This window comes from Arachis stenosperma, chromosome 5 (assembly GCF_014773155.1).
Source record: "Arachis stenosperma cultivar V10309 chromosome 5, arast.V10309.gnm1.PFL2, whole genome shotgun sequence".
NCBI classification, from domain to species: Eukaryota; Viridiplantae; Streptophyta; class Magnoliopsida; order Fabales; family Fabaceae; genus Arachis; species Arachis stenosperma.
The window spans coordinates 72,710,995-72,726,228 of record NC_080381.1 but is presented as its reverse complement, the minus strand read 5'-3'; the positions used below and the strand labels follow the sequence as shown (position 1 = coordinate 72,726,228).

The window sequence follows — 15,234 nt, the reverse complement described above, 5'->3', positions numbered from 1 at the left end:
GGTTATAAGATGTTCATCTCTCTTTTTAAAACATGTATTTGCGATGAGAAGGTCAAAAGTTGAGTAAAAATCCAAAATAGTTTTACCGTCGTTTTGATCACCCCGAAACCATGGCCTCCGTGAATACTTCAATACCCAGTCACTTCTCTTCCAACATGGCCATTTAAATCTCCTCCTAAGAAAATCTTATCTGACGAAGGTATGCCTTGGACCAAACTCTCTAGATCCTCCCAAAACCTTATTTTGAGTTGTTCGTCCGAACCCACTTGTGGTGCATAGGCGCTAATCACATGAAAAGCACCTCCCTCCACCACAAGTTTGATAGAGATGATCCGATCTCCCACCCTCTTGACATCCACTACATCCTTCTTCCACTGTTTATCCACAATAATACCAACCCCATTCCTATTCTTCACTTTTCCTGTATACCAAAGTTTGAAACCAAAAGTATCCAACTCCCTAGCCTTCGCACTAACCCATTTTGTTTCTTGTAGGCACATAATGTTAATCTTCCTCCTTGTCATGGTGTCCACCGCCTCCATGGACTTTCCTATTAGAGTGCCTATGTTCCATGTCCCAAATCTCAACCTTCTGTCGCTCTGACCTTTACCTTTTACTTTGTGAACTAGCTTATTTACCCTCATCCGTTCACGAAAATGCGGGAACCCTTGCTCATTTAACACTAAATCTAGGCACCGATGCAGCAGCTCTTGCTCATTTGACACCGTACTCGAGCCATACAGCGCATTGCTTCCAAGCAACGACCTAGTTTTAGCGCAATAACGTATTTGATTCATGTCATGGGTGTTCGACTATGTTTTTGTGTTGGTTGTCGAAGATCTAACACAACCCTCCTCCTTTATCCGGACTTGGAACTGGCTATGTACCGCAAGTGTAACATAGACGGAGTTTAATTTTGTAACAACAATAAGAAAATAATAAATTTTATAATTTCTCATGTTAAATTTTCTAATTGATCTCTTCAAATTTCATTATGAAAATTCAATAGTCTTATACACCAAATTAAAAAATTATAAGGTATAGTATAGCATTTTAATTTAATATATAGAACATACACCTCATAGCAATAAGAAAAGAGAAATCAAAATCATTCTATATTGTACAATAAACTAAACCATAAAAACAATAAACAATAAACCAATTTTATAACAATATGGAAAATATATCTAGATAACTAGTCTTACATAAAGTTCAAGGTTTTCTGAGACTAATTTTTCTAATTCCTCCCTTAAAATTTTGTTATTCCAATTCAATAACTTTATGCACAATAAATTCTAAAATATTGTATCTTATTATGGAGTAACACATAACAAGAATCTTGGTCTTTGTATATATCCAAATATTCCAAATTACAAAAACATATTTTATCATGATGGATAACACACTCCATATCAAATGTCTGTCTTTCAAGCTTAATTTTTGCTTTTACTTAGTGTATTTTGATCTTCTAACTCCTCCTACTTCTACTACTAGTAGTTGTTGATTGTTGTTGTTGTTGTTGGGACAAGAAATTTCATTTTCATAAATCCAATGAATGTTACTATATATTTAGTATAATGTTTGATAAATGTAAATATATCTAGAACATATCCTCTCATAATCAAAATATGTTCAAGAGTCTAAAATAATCGTCATCATCAGTTCATTATATTTTTATGGGATGGCTTTGGGAAAATTTATCCAATTAATTGGTTGTAGATATTTTTATTAGTAAATTGAGAAATTGTAAATGTATTCTTTCTTCTAATATTCTTTTTACAATCTCTTCTTTTGAGTTTAAAATGTCACGATAGCATTTTATTAATTTTTTCGTTAATATTCTATGCTTTTATTTTTATCCTTTTTCAAATGAAAAACTTAAAAAATTGATTAAAACTTTATAAATTAAGCTCTAAAAATTTAAAATTATCTTTTAGTACTTGAATTGTTTCTTTACTTTTTTTATCTTTACTCTTTTCATTTAATAACTTATTCACAAAATCACCAAAAAGTTTTAGCTAGAAAATAGCGTATATATATAAAGTTAGGGGATTAAGTATTTTTAAATCAAGTCCAATCAAATTTTATTACTGCACACACGATTTATTATTATCATCTTTTTTTTGTTTTTTTTTTTCATTTTTTTTATCATTGTCATTATTATTGCCGTCATCTTTTTTATATATATATGTTTAGTAAAATTATTATGTATAGAAATTTTAATACATAATATATAAATTTTAGTGCATAAAACAGAAATTTTAATACATATTACAAAAATTTTGAAACACCACATGTTCAAAACATTAACATCCAACCAATAAAATACATGTAACATATAAATTTTAATGCAAGAACTACATATTTAAAATATTGACTCATTTTCAATTAACAAAATACATTTACAATAAAATTTATGTGTTATGTACAAAAATTTTTGTACTATGTACAAATATTTTTGTGCTATGTACAAAAATTTATGTTATATAAAGAAGCTTTTGCTTGTACAAAAATTTTTTGTATTATATACAAAAAATTTTATACCATATCAATAAGTTTTTATTCTCTCTAATAAAAAATTGTGTTAGAAATTGATGAAGGAGAACGTAATAACACATGCACGCGATTTTTTTGTTTTCGAAAAATTTGTGGCAACTCAATTGAAGGTAGTTACAAAAATACTTGTATATATATTATCTCCGATATTATATATTAAAAAATGTTAGTTTTTAAATAGATATGATGTAACATAACTAAATATAAGAATAGATGATATTTCAGTTTTAATGACGTACTTATTTTTAAAAAAAGATTAATAGAGTTTAGGATGTAGAATATAAAATTTTTTAAATAATAAATATTAAAAATATTATTTTTTATATAATATTATGTCTGATTTATTTGTGTTAAAAAATTATTTTTATAAAATTATTGTTTTAAATTTTTTAAAAAATTAACTATCAAAAATATATTTGATGTAAATTAAAAATTTTTAAAATAAAATTAAATTTAAGAATATTTTTAAAATTTTTAATAATTTTAAAAATAAAAAATATATTTTACTCATAAATTTATCAAGCCACCTAACTGCCCTCTAAATACCACTACACTCCACCCTGAGGATATTGTTGATATCTTCATGATTTCCATTAGTTTAGTAAAAAGCGTTGCTATCAATAGCAGAAGGGCAAAATCCAGAGTGAATCTTAGTACATAAATCGCAATCGTAATAATGGACTCTCGTATTGCTAGCTTTATAAATATTATAATTATGAATCTGAATTCTCTAAAATAAAAAAGATAGTAAAATAATAAAATGAATAATTAATTACTATTGACTTTGTAACTTTCATATAACCTACTCATTGATTGATTAGTGCCTAGTTATGTAATGGCAATTACTGAACTGTGGTGATGGACTGATGGCCCCTTTATGAACTTGAGGGTTCAGATTCCTTTTCTTTGATGACCTAAGAATGGATACGGGATACCTGTCCAATTCTTTGAATAAACACGTATTTTATTATTAGTTTCGTTTTGATAGGAGCTCCATCCTAATCTAAAATCATGGCTCAATTGATTAATTTTCTTTCTTCTACATTACTTTCTTGTGGAAAACTTAGGGACTGTGGGTCCAAAAATCTATTCCTAGATTCCTTGATTCCTTTATCCTTACATGGAACAAAAGGAATCTGCCAATTCAGACACCTCATAAAATAAAATCAAAATTAAAGATAGGGAGAAAAGGAAAAAACAAGGAACGAAATTTGGAATAGGATTTGATTTATTTAGTTTTTGTTTCTCTATTATTTAAATCTCAACAGTAGGAGTTATAACAGTTTGATTTATTTACTAGCTCTTCCCTCCGCAGTGCTTAAAGCATGGTTTTGAAAATCGAACCGGACCGGCCGGTTCAATTGGATTAATCGAAAACTGGTCACTTAGTCGGTCCGAATAAGGTCAAAAACTATTTTAAAAAAATATTGGTGAAAAAATCGGTCGAATCGACGGTTAACTAGTGAATTGGGAGAACCGTTCGGATTTTTAACGATTTTCGGTTTGAAAGTAAAAGTGCTAAACGGCGTCGTTTTGTCTCTTAAAAAAATAAAATAAAATAAAAGAATGGCTAAATGCCTAAACGTAAACGAAGCCCTAATCAGTAATCAGAAATCACCCAGAAGCTAGAAGAGGAATCAGCAATTCAGCACCCACAGCAACTAGCTCTCGCCTCTCCTCCTCTTTCGTCGTCGCCGAGCTCGCCTCCTCTTTCGTCATCGTTACTCGCCGCCAGTAATACTCTATTCTTATTCGGTTATTCCTCCTCGCTGCCTTCTGATTTTCTGTGCTTGATTTTATGATTTATTTGTCTGCGATTTTGATTTATTTGTTATCTGTTCATGATTTGTTTGGTTGCTGGATTCATGATTTTGATTTTTTATTTTCTGAGGTTATTTGTTCATGATGAATTTGTTTGCTGCTTCATGATTTTGGTTTTTGATTTTCTGAGGTTATTTGTTCATGATTTATTTGTTTGCTGCTTCATGATTTTGGTTGCTGAATTATTTATTTGTTCATGGTTTTATGAGGTGATAGAGCAAATTGGAAGAGGAGTGGTGCACGGAATTGTGATCACACTTTTCACAACCCCGGTACAACTAACCAACAACTGCACTGGATCGTCCAAGTAATAAACCTTACGCGAGTAAGGGTCGATCCCACGGAGATTGCCGGCTTGAAGCAAGCTATGGTCATCCTGTTAATCTTAGTCAGGCGGATTCAATTGGTTATGAGTTTTGATAATTGAAAGACAAATAAAACGTAAATTAAAATAAAGATACTTATGTAATTCATTGGTGGGAATTTCAGATAAGCGTTTGGAGATGCTTTGTTGCTTCTGAACCTCTGCTTTCCTATTGTCTTCATCCAATCATGCGTGCTCCCTTCCATGGCAAGCTGTATGTTGGTGGATCACCGTTGTCAATGGCTACCATCCGTCCTCTCAGTGAAAATGGTCCAGCTACGGTTTCTGTACGGCTAATCAATTGTCGGATTTCTCGTCTCGGATGAAAAATACCAGGCACAGCTACTACACGGCTAATCATCTGTCGGTTCTCACTTGTGTCGGAATAGGATCTCTCTATCCTTTTGCACACTGTCACTGCGCCCAACATTCGTGAGTTTGAAGCTCGTTACAGTCATCCCGTCCCAGATCCTATTCGGAATACCACAGACAAGGTTTAGACTTTTCGGATCTCAGGAATGCTGCCAATTGGTTCTAGCCTATACCACAAAGGTTCTAACCTCACGGACTCGGTCCGTGGATCAGAGACCCAAGAGACTATACCCCGGCTTTCGTCCAATGACTACGTTGAACATCATGTAGACCACTTGTGGTTGTCACGCACGCGGATCTTGGCTAAGTGAGTAACGAAGATAGTGGGTGATTGTCACGGGTCACCCCTTCATTCTGACTTAACTGAATTAAGTACGAGAGTATATCTTGGAGAAGAATTAAGCATGAATTGAAAGAAAAACAATAGTACTTGCATTAATTCATGAAGAACAGCAGAGCTCCGCACCTTAATCTATGAGGTGTAGAAACTCCACCGTTGGAAAATACATAAGAGAAGAAAGTCTAGGCATGGCCAAATGGCCAGCCACCCCCAAATAAGAAATCACATAAAAGTCTCCAAAAGTCCCTAATACAATAGTAAAGAGTGCTATTTATACTAAACTAGTTACTAGGGATTACAGAAAATAAGTAACTAAGTGCAGATAGTGCAGAAATCCACTTCCGGGGCCCACTTGGTGTGTACTTGGGCTGAGCATTGAGCTTTACAGGTGCATAGGCCTTTTCTTGAGTTAAACACCAGCTTGGATGCCAGTTTGGGCGTTTAACTCTAGCTCTAGTGCCAGTTCCGGTGTTTTATGCCAGAAAAGGGTCTCTAGTGGGTGTTTGAACGTCAGTTTGGGCCATCAAATCTCGGGCAAAGTATGTACTATTATATATTGCTGGAAAGCTCAAGATGTTTACTTTCCAACGCAATTGAGAACGTGCCAATTGGACTTCTGTAGCTCCAGAAAATTCACTTTGAGTGCAGGAGGGTCAGAATCCAATAGCATCTGCAGTCCTTTCTCAACCTCTGAATCAGACTTTTGCTCAGGTCCCTCAATTTCAGCCAGAAAATACCTGAAATTACAGAAAAACACACAAACTCATAGTAAAGTTCAAAAATTTGATTTTTTCATAAAAACTAATAAAAATATGATAAGAAGTAACTAAAACATACTAAAAACTATGTAAAAATAATGCCAAAAAAGCGTATAAATTATCCACTCATCAAGGAGCATTTGGTTCTGCTTTTCTGGTTCTTCACAAGTCTGAGAAGAAGAGGTGAGAACACACAAAAGCCACTGTTTATCTTTTTGTTTTTCTTCAAACAATGCAGTATAAACACTTAGAGAAGGATGAAGATCGTTTTCTCAGCGAAAAATTGGACAATCCCATGAACAAAAATTCAATCTTTTCTTCGAGTTCGGTTGTTTTATTCCTGTAGCTATGATGTGAACTGCCAAACCTTGCAACATGAAGGGAAGGAGATTGATTTTTATTTATATAATGGACAATCCAACAGATAAAGTTTCATTTTTTTTAACTTCTTGTTTTTATTTTTAGATTTTGGTGTATTTAATTGTTAGAATTATGTGAGAAACTGTACCAATTCAGTAGCAGTTAGGTTGTGAAGTCCAATTTGTTATTCATTTTTTTCATGGTTTCTTCAATGGCTGTTAGATATGTGCTGAAAAAGATTCGCTTGGCAAAGCAAACTGAGAAGTTCAAACGTACAGCACACCAAGAGGTTGGTCTAACAAATCTTTTCCACCTGATGCATACATGTAAATGTTTTTGTTATAATTTTATTTTAATATGAATTCTAAACTTAATTTGCCTAATTGATTGCACATACAATTCTTTTTCTCCAAATATACCTTTGTTTTGAATAGTATCATTCAATCTATGTATACTTTACAGCCACAATTTAAGTGTTGCTAGATGATATGTACACAAGTCATGCCAATTTAAATATTCTTTTGGGTTTCTTAGTATCACTATATTTCTCTTTCTTAATGATCTATGAAGTTGTTTAGTTATAAACTTTGATGTTTGAAGTTGTTTGTAAACCTCTAATATTAAGTTATGGATAATTTATTATATGAAATTTTAAATTTTATTAAGTTAGAAATTATTCAATTTATATATTTAAAATTATTTTTAGGTTTTTTAATAATTTTATTTAATATTTAATTAAACCGGTTGAACTCCGGTCGAACCAGTGAACCATTAAAAACATTAAGTCAGTTCTAAAAAAATCACACCTAAATGATGCTTTTTTTATTTTTATCCGATCTCATAGAGGTTGGACACGACAATAGTAGTCCTACTTGACTGAATCAACAACTAACTCTTAATATATCTCTCACTCATTTAGAAGGGAGATCACAACGACTTCCCTAAAAAAAGTCAAACTACTCTTAAGGTGGTTATTACTCCTACTATAAATACAATGAGACCCTCAGGTATATTTCATAATCCAATCTACAAAAAATCTGTTTAAATCCATGCTAACTTAGACATCGAAGTCTCTTGTAGGTACCACCCCCATCTCCTCACGAGGAACTCGTACGGTGGCACCTCAGTTCCAAAACAAGTCAGACGTTAGCTCAAAAATAGTCTGAACCTCACGTCTTGGTCCAAATACAACCCAGTTTCAGGTAATCCTCAGAACAATTAGCATCGTTGCTGCAGACTTGGAAGTTTACACCCCACCATGGCGGATAAACAATTTGAATATGAACGCACTGCATCTGAGTCTGAGCTAGAACCTTACAAAGATGACCAAGCACTTGCGTTACCCCCACCACGAGAAAAAACAAGTGTCCACCATGGGGAAGGAACATCAGCAAACCCCACCCATGACGAATTCACCCAGAAGTCCACTTATCCAAGGCGGAGGAACCTCTTCATCCGACGGAGATATTAGGACTAGTACATGGACATCACGGTTGATTGAAACAGCTAAAGCAAGAGGCTGAATGACACCGAGAAGCAAAAAGAGAATTACAAAAGGAAGTACGCTAACGGAGAGAGATGGAGGAAAAACACTCGAAGTTAGAGGCCGACCTTCGAAATCGAAGCCATCGGATGGATCGGGAGAAAAGTCCTTTGGGAGGGGGAGGATCTATTCATTGAAGAGATCATGCAAGTCAGGATTCCTAGAAACTTTAAAACCTCGACATGGATCTCTGTGACAGAACAACCAACCCGAGACATCACCTTATCAATTTTAAAAGTCGTATGTACTTAGCTGATGCGTCTGATGTGACTTGTTGCAAAGCCTTCCCAACAACATTGACCAAAGCAGCAATGAAGTGGTTTGACAACTTACTACCTAGGTCGGTAACCTACTTTGATGACATGACAAGAAAGTTCCTTACCCGATTTTCAATTCAGAAAGACAAAGTCAAGCATGCTCCAAGCCTACTGGGGGTCAAACAAGAAGTCAGAGAAATCATTCGAGATTATATGGAGAGATTCAACAAAGCTTGCTTAGAAATACAAAATTTACCTCCTAAAGCAGTAATAATGGGCTTGGTTAACGGCCTTAGAGAAGGGCCATTCTCCCAATCAATATCCAAGCGACACCCGACTTCCTTGTATGAAGTACAAGAGAGAGCAGAGAAGTATATCAATATGGAGGAGAATTCCCGAGTTAGAGAACCAACTCTAAAGCCAAACCCTTCTTACCAAGCTTGGGATAAGGAAAAGGAGGCTAAGAAAAAAGGAGAAGTACAATTCGGAAAAATCTCAAAGATACCACAATTACACCCCACTCTGAGTTTCTCTTGTTGATGTTTATAGGGAGATCTGTCAGACTGAAAAGCTTCCACCTCCTCGCCCTATCAAGCATAAAAGGCTAAAAGTCAGACAGAATATTGCGAGTATCACAAGCTATATGTGTATTCTACTAATAACTATTATGACTTAAAGAATGTCATAGAGAAGCTAGTCAAGGAAGGTCGGCTAGAAAGGTACCTAACTGAGAAGACGGGTGACTAAAGGAAAAGGAAAAGAGATGATGATAATGCAGGACGACGAGATCGACCCTCGCAAACTCCTGAGAGGCACATTGGTGCGCGAAATTGTGATCACTACACAACTTTGCACAACTAACCAGCAAGTGCACTGGGTCGTCCAAGTAATACCTTACGTGAGTAAGGGTCGATCCCACGAAGATTGTTGGTATGAAGCAAGCTATGGTCACCTTGTAAATCTCAGTCAGGCAGACTCAAATGGGTATAGTGATAAACGCATAAAGCATAAAGATAAAGATAGAGGTACTTATGTAATTCATTGGTAGGAACTTCAGATAAGCGTATGAAGATGCCTTCCCTTCCGTCTCTCTGCTTTCCTACTGTCTTCATCCAATCCTTCTTATTCCTTTCCATGGCAAGCTTATGTAGGGTTTCACCGTTGTCAGTGGCTACCTCCCATCCTCTCAGTGAAAACGTTCCTATGCTCTGTCACAGCATATGGCTAATCAGCTGTCGGTTCTTGGTCAGGCCGGAATAGAATCCAGTGATTCTTTTGCGTCTGTCACTAACGCCCCGCCTGCTAGGAGTTTGAAGCACGTCACAGTCATTCAATCATTGAATCCTACTCAGAATACCACAGACAAGGTTAGACCTTCCGGATTCTCTTGAATGCCGCCATCAGTTCTCGCCTATACCACGAAGATTCCGGTTAAAGAATCCAAGAGATATTCACTAGAGCCTTGGTTGCTTGTAGAACAAAAGTGGTTGTCAATCACCTTGTTCATAGGTGAGAATGATGATGAGTGTCACGGATCATCACATTCATCAAGTTGAAGAACAAGTGATATCTTGGACAAAGAACAAGCGGAATTGAATAGAAGAACAATAGTAATTGCATTAATACTCGAGGTACAGCAGAGCTCCACACCTTAATCTATGGTGTGTAGAAACTCCACCGTTGAAAATACATAAGAACAAGAGTCTAGGCATGGCCGAATGGCCAGCCTCCCAAAGAGGGTTCAATCATCAAAGTATGATCAAAAGATGTAAAATACAATAGTAAAAGGTCCTACTTATAGAGAACTAGTAGCCTAGGGTGTACAGAGATGAGTAAATGACATAAAAATCCACTTCCGGGCCTACTTGGTGTGTGCTTGGGCTGAGCAATGAAGCAATTTCGTGTAGAGACTCTCCTTGGAGTTAAACGCCAGCTTTTATGCCAGTTTGGGCGTTTAACTCCCATTTAGGTGCCAGTTCCGGCGTTTAACGCTGGAATTTCTGAGGGTGACTTTGAACGCCGGTTTGGGCCATCAAATCTTGGGCAAAGTATAGACTATCATATATTGCTGGAAAGCCCAGAATGTCTACTTTCCAACGCCGTTGAGAGCGCGCCAATTGGGCTTCTGTAGCTCCAGAAAATCCACTTCGAGTGCAGGGAGGTCAGAATCCAACAGCATCTGCAGTCCCTTTCAGTCTCTGAATCAGATTTTTGCTCAGAACCTTCAATTTCAGTCAGAAAATACCTGAAATCACAGAAAAACACACAAACTCATAGTAAAGTCCAGAAAAGTGAATTTTAACTAAAAACTAATAAAAATATACTAAAAACTAACTAGATCATACTAAAAACATACTAAAAACAATGCCAAAAAGGGTACAAATTATCCGCTCATCACAACACCAAACTTAAATTGTTGCTTGTCCCCAAGCAACTAAAAATCAAATAAGATAAAAAGAATAGAATATGCAATGAATTCCAAAAACATCTATGAAGATCAGTATTAATTAGATGAGCGGGGCTTTTAGCTTTTTGCCTCTGAACAGTTTTGGCATCTCACTCTATCCTTTGAAATTCAGAATGATTGGCTTCTTTAGGAACTTAGAATCCAGATAGTGTTATTGATTCTCCTAGTTAAGTATGATGATTCTTGAACATAGCTACTTTTTGAGTCTTGGCCGTGGCCCAAAGCACTCTGTCTTCCAGTATTACCACCGGATACATACATGCCACAGACACATAATTGGGTGAACCTTTTCAGATTGTGACTCAGCTTTGCTAGAGTCCCCAATTAGAGGTGTCCAGGGTTCTTAAGCACACTCTTATTGCCTTGGATCACAACTTTATTTCTTTCTTTCTCTTTCTTTTTCTCTTTCTTTTTCGTTTTTTTTTTCTTTTTTTTTTGTATTCACTGCTTTTTCTTGCTTCAAGAATCATTTTTATGATTTTTCAGATCCTCAGTAATATGTCTCCTTTTTCATCATTCTTTCAAGAGCCAACATTCATGAACCACAAATTCAAAAGACATATGCACTGTTTAAGCATACATTCAGAAGACAAAAGTAATGCCACCACATCAAAATAATTAAACTGCTATAAAATTCAAAATTCATGCAATTCTTTCTTTTTTTCAATTAAGAACATTTTTCATTTAAGAAAGGTGATGGATTCATAGGACATTCATAACTTTAAGGCATAGACACTAAGACACTAATGATCATAAGACACAAACATGGACAAACATAAAGCACAATTTTCGAAAAAAAGGAAATAAAGAACAAGGAGATTAAAGAACGGGTCCACCTTAGTGATGGCGGCTCTTTCTTCCTCTTGAAGATCCTATGGAGTGCTTGAGCTCCTCAATGTCTCTTCCTTGTCTTTGTTGCTCCTCTCTCATGATTCTTTGATCTTCTCTAATTTCATGGAGGAAACTGGAGAGTTCTTGATGCTCCACCCTTAGTTGTCCCATGTTGGAACTCAGTTCTCCTAGGGAGGTGTTCAGTTGCTCCCAATAGTTTTGTGGAGGAAAGTGCATCCCTTGAGGTATCTCAGGGATTTCATAATGAGTAGGGTCTCTTGTTTGCTCCATTCTTTTCTTAGTGATGGGCTTGAGGTCACGCCTTCTCAATTGAACCGGCTTTCCTCTTGAATCTCTCTTCCATTGAGCGCCCTCTTCACGAATGTCTGTGAGGACTTGGCCCAACCTTTGATCAAAGTTGACCCTTCTTCATGGCCACAACTTCATAGAAGTGGTCTTGATGCACCCTTGAGATGAATCTCTCCATCTCCTATGACTCGGAGGTAGAAGCTTTTGCCTTCCCTTTCCTCTTTCTAGAGGTTTCTCCGGCCTTGGATGCCATAAATGGTTATGGAAAAACGAAAAAGCAACGCTTTTACCACACCAAACTTAAAAGGTTTGCTCGTCCTCGAGCAAAAGAGAGTAGAAGAAGAAGAAATGAGGAAGAAGGGAATGGTTATATGTTCGGCCAAAGAGGGGGAGAAGTGGTGTTTAGGTTGTGTGAAAATGAAGGGGTGAAGAAGGGTTTTTGGGGAAGAGGTATGGAGGTGATTGGTGAATGGGTGAAGAAGAGAGAGAGAGTGGTGGGGTTGGTGGGGATCCTGTGGGGTCCACAGATCCTGTGGTGTCAAGGAAAAGTCATCCCTGCATCAAATGGCAAGCAAAATCTCGTTTTGAGCCATTTCTGGCGTTAAACGCCGGGCTGGTGCCCATTCCTGGCGTTTAACGCCAGGTTCTTGCCCTTTTCTGGCGTTTAACGCCAGTCTGGTGCCCCTTTCTGGCGTTAAACGCCCAGAATGGTGCCAGACTGGGCGTTAAACGCCCAACTGCTAGCCTCACTGGCGTTTAAACGCTAGTGGGTTCTTCCTCCAGGGTGTGCTGTTTTTCTTCCTGTTTTTCATTCTGTTTTTGCTTTTTCAATTGATTTTGTGTCTTCTTATGATCATCAACCTACAAAATAAAATAACAAAGGAAAATATATAAAATATAACATTGGGTTGCCTCCCAACAAGCGCTTCTTTAATGTCAGTAGCTTGACAGAGGGCTCTCATGGAGCCTCACAGATACTCAGAGCAATGTTGGAACCTCCCAACACCAAACTTAGAGTTTGAATGTGGGGGTTCAACACCAAACTTAGAGTTTGGTTGTGGCCTCCCAACACCAAACTTAGAGTTTGACTGTGGGGGCTCTGTTTGTCTCTGATTTGAGAGAAGCTCTTCATGCTTCTTCTCCATGGTGACAGAGGGATATCCTTGAGCCTTAAACACAAAAGATTTTTCATTCACTTGAATGATCAATTCACCTCCATCAACATCAATCACAGCCTTTGCTGTGGCAAGGAAGGGTCTGCCAAGGATGATGGATTCATCCATGCATTTTCCAGTCTCTAGGACTATGAAATCAGTAGGGATGTAATGGTCTTCAATCTTCACCAAAACATCCTCTACAAGTCCGTGAGCTTGTTTTCTTGAGTTGTCTGCCATCTCTAATGAGATTCTTGCAGCTTGCACCTCAAAGATCCCTAGCTTCTCCATTACAGAGAGAGGCATGAGGTTTACACTTGACCCTAAGTCACACAGAGCCTTTTTGAAGGTCATGATGCCTATGGTACAAGGTATTGAAAACTTCCCAGGATCTTGTCTCTTTTGAGGTAATTTCTGCCTAGACAAGTCATCCAGTTCTTTGGTGAGCAAGGGAGGTTCATTCTCCCAAGTCTCATTTCCAAATAACTTGTCATTTAGCCTCATGATTGCTCCAAGGTATTTAGCAACTTGCTCTTCAGTGACATACTCATCCTCTTCAGAGGAAGAATACTCATCAGAGCTCATGTAAGGCAGAAGTAAGTCCAATGGAATCTCTATGATCTCATTTTGAGCCTCAGATTCCCATGGTTCCTCATTGGGGAACTCAATGGAGGTTAGTGCACGCCCATTGAGGTCTTCCTCAGTGGCGTCCACTTCCTCTTCCTCCTCTCCAATTTCGGCCATATTGATGGCCTTGCACTCTCCTTTTGGATTTTCTTCTGTATTGCTTGGAAGAGTACTAGGAGGGAGTTCAGTAATTTTCTTGCTCAGCTGTCCCACTTGTGCCTCCAAATTCCTAATGGAGGACCTTGTTTTAATCATGAAACTTTGAGTGGTTTTGATTAGATCAGAGACCATGGTTGCTAAGTCAGAGGTGTCCTGCTTAGAACTCTCTGTCTGTTGCTGAGAAGATGATGGAAAAGGCTTGCTAAACCTGTTTCTTCCACCATTATTGTTGTTGAAACCTTGTTGAGGTCTCTCTTGATTCTTCCATGAGAAATTTGGGTGATTTCTCCATGAAGAATTATAGGTGTTTCCATAGGGTTCTCCTAAGTCATTCACCTCTTCCATTGAAGGGTTCTCAGGATCATATGCTTCTTCTTCAGATGAAGCATCCTTAGTACTGCTTGGTGCATTTTGCATTCCAGACAGACTTTGAGAAATCAAATTGACTTGTTGAGTCAATATCTTGTTCTGAGCCAGAATGGCATTCAGAGCATCAATCTCAAGAACTCCTTTCTTCTGATTAGTCCCATTGTTCACAGGATTCCTTTCAGAAGTGTACATGAATTGGTTATTTGCAACCATTTCAATCAGCTCTTGAGCTTCTGTAGGTGTCTTCTTCAAATGAAGAGATCCTCCAGCAGAGCTATCCAAAGACATCTTGGATAGTTCAGAGAGACCATCATAGAAAATACCTATGATGCTCCATTCAGAAAGCATGTCAGAAGGACATTTTCAGATCAATTGTTTGTATCTTTCCCAAGCTTCATAGAGGGATTCTCCATCCTTCTGTCTGAAGGTTTGGACTTCCACTCTAAGCTTACTCAATTTTTGAGGTGGAAAGAACTTTGCCAATAAGGCATTGACTAGCTTTTCCCATGAGTCCAGGCTTTCTTTAGGTTGTGAATCCAACCATGTCCTAGCTCTGTCTTTTACAGCAAAAGGGAATAGCATAAGTCTGTAGACCTCAGGGTCTACCCCATTAGTCTTGACAGTGTCACAGATTTGCAAGAACTCAACCAAAAACTGATGAGGATCTTCCAATGGAAGTCCATGGAACTTGCAATTCTGTTGCATTAGAGAAACTAATTGAGGCTTAAGCTCAAAGTTGTTTGCTCCAATGGCAGGGATAGAGATGCTTCTCCCATAAAAGTCGGGAGTAGGTGCAGTAAAGTCACCCAGCACCTTCCTTGCATTGTTGGCATTATTGTTGTTTTCGGCTGCCATGTGTTCTTTTCCTTTGAAGATTTCTGTTAGGTCCTCTACAGAGAGTTGTGCTTTGGCTTCTCTTAGCTTTCACTTCAAGGTCCTTTCAGGTT

At 37.2% G+C, this 15,234-nt stretch overlaps 1 non-coding gene across 1 annotated transcript; it reads left to right on the top strand.

Annotated features, from left to right (window-relative positions):
* Positions 1-14,629: 14,629 nt before the first annotated feature.
* On the top strand, positions 14,630-14,737 carry LOC130983506 (small nucleolar RNA R71). The gene has a single exon (XR_009087491.1). It is a non-coding gene; the product is annotated as a small nucleolar RNA R71 (small nucleolar RNA).
* The last annotated feature ends 497 nt before the right edge of the window (positions 14,738-15,234 follow it).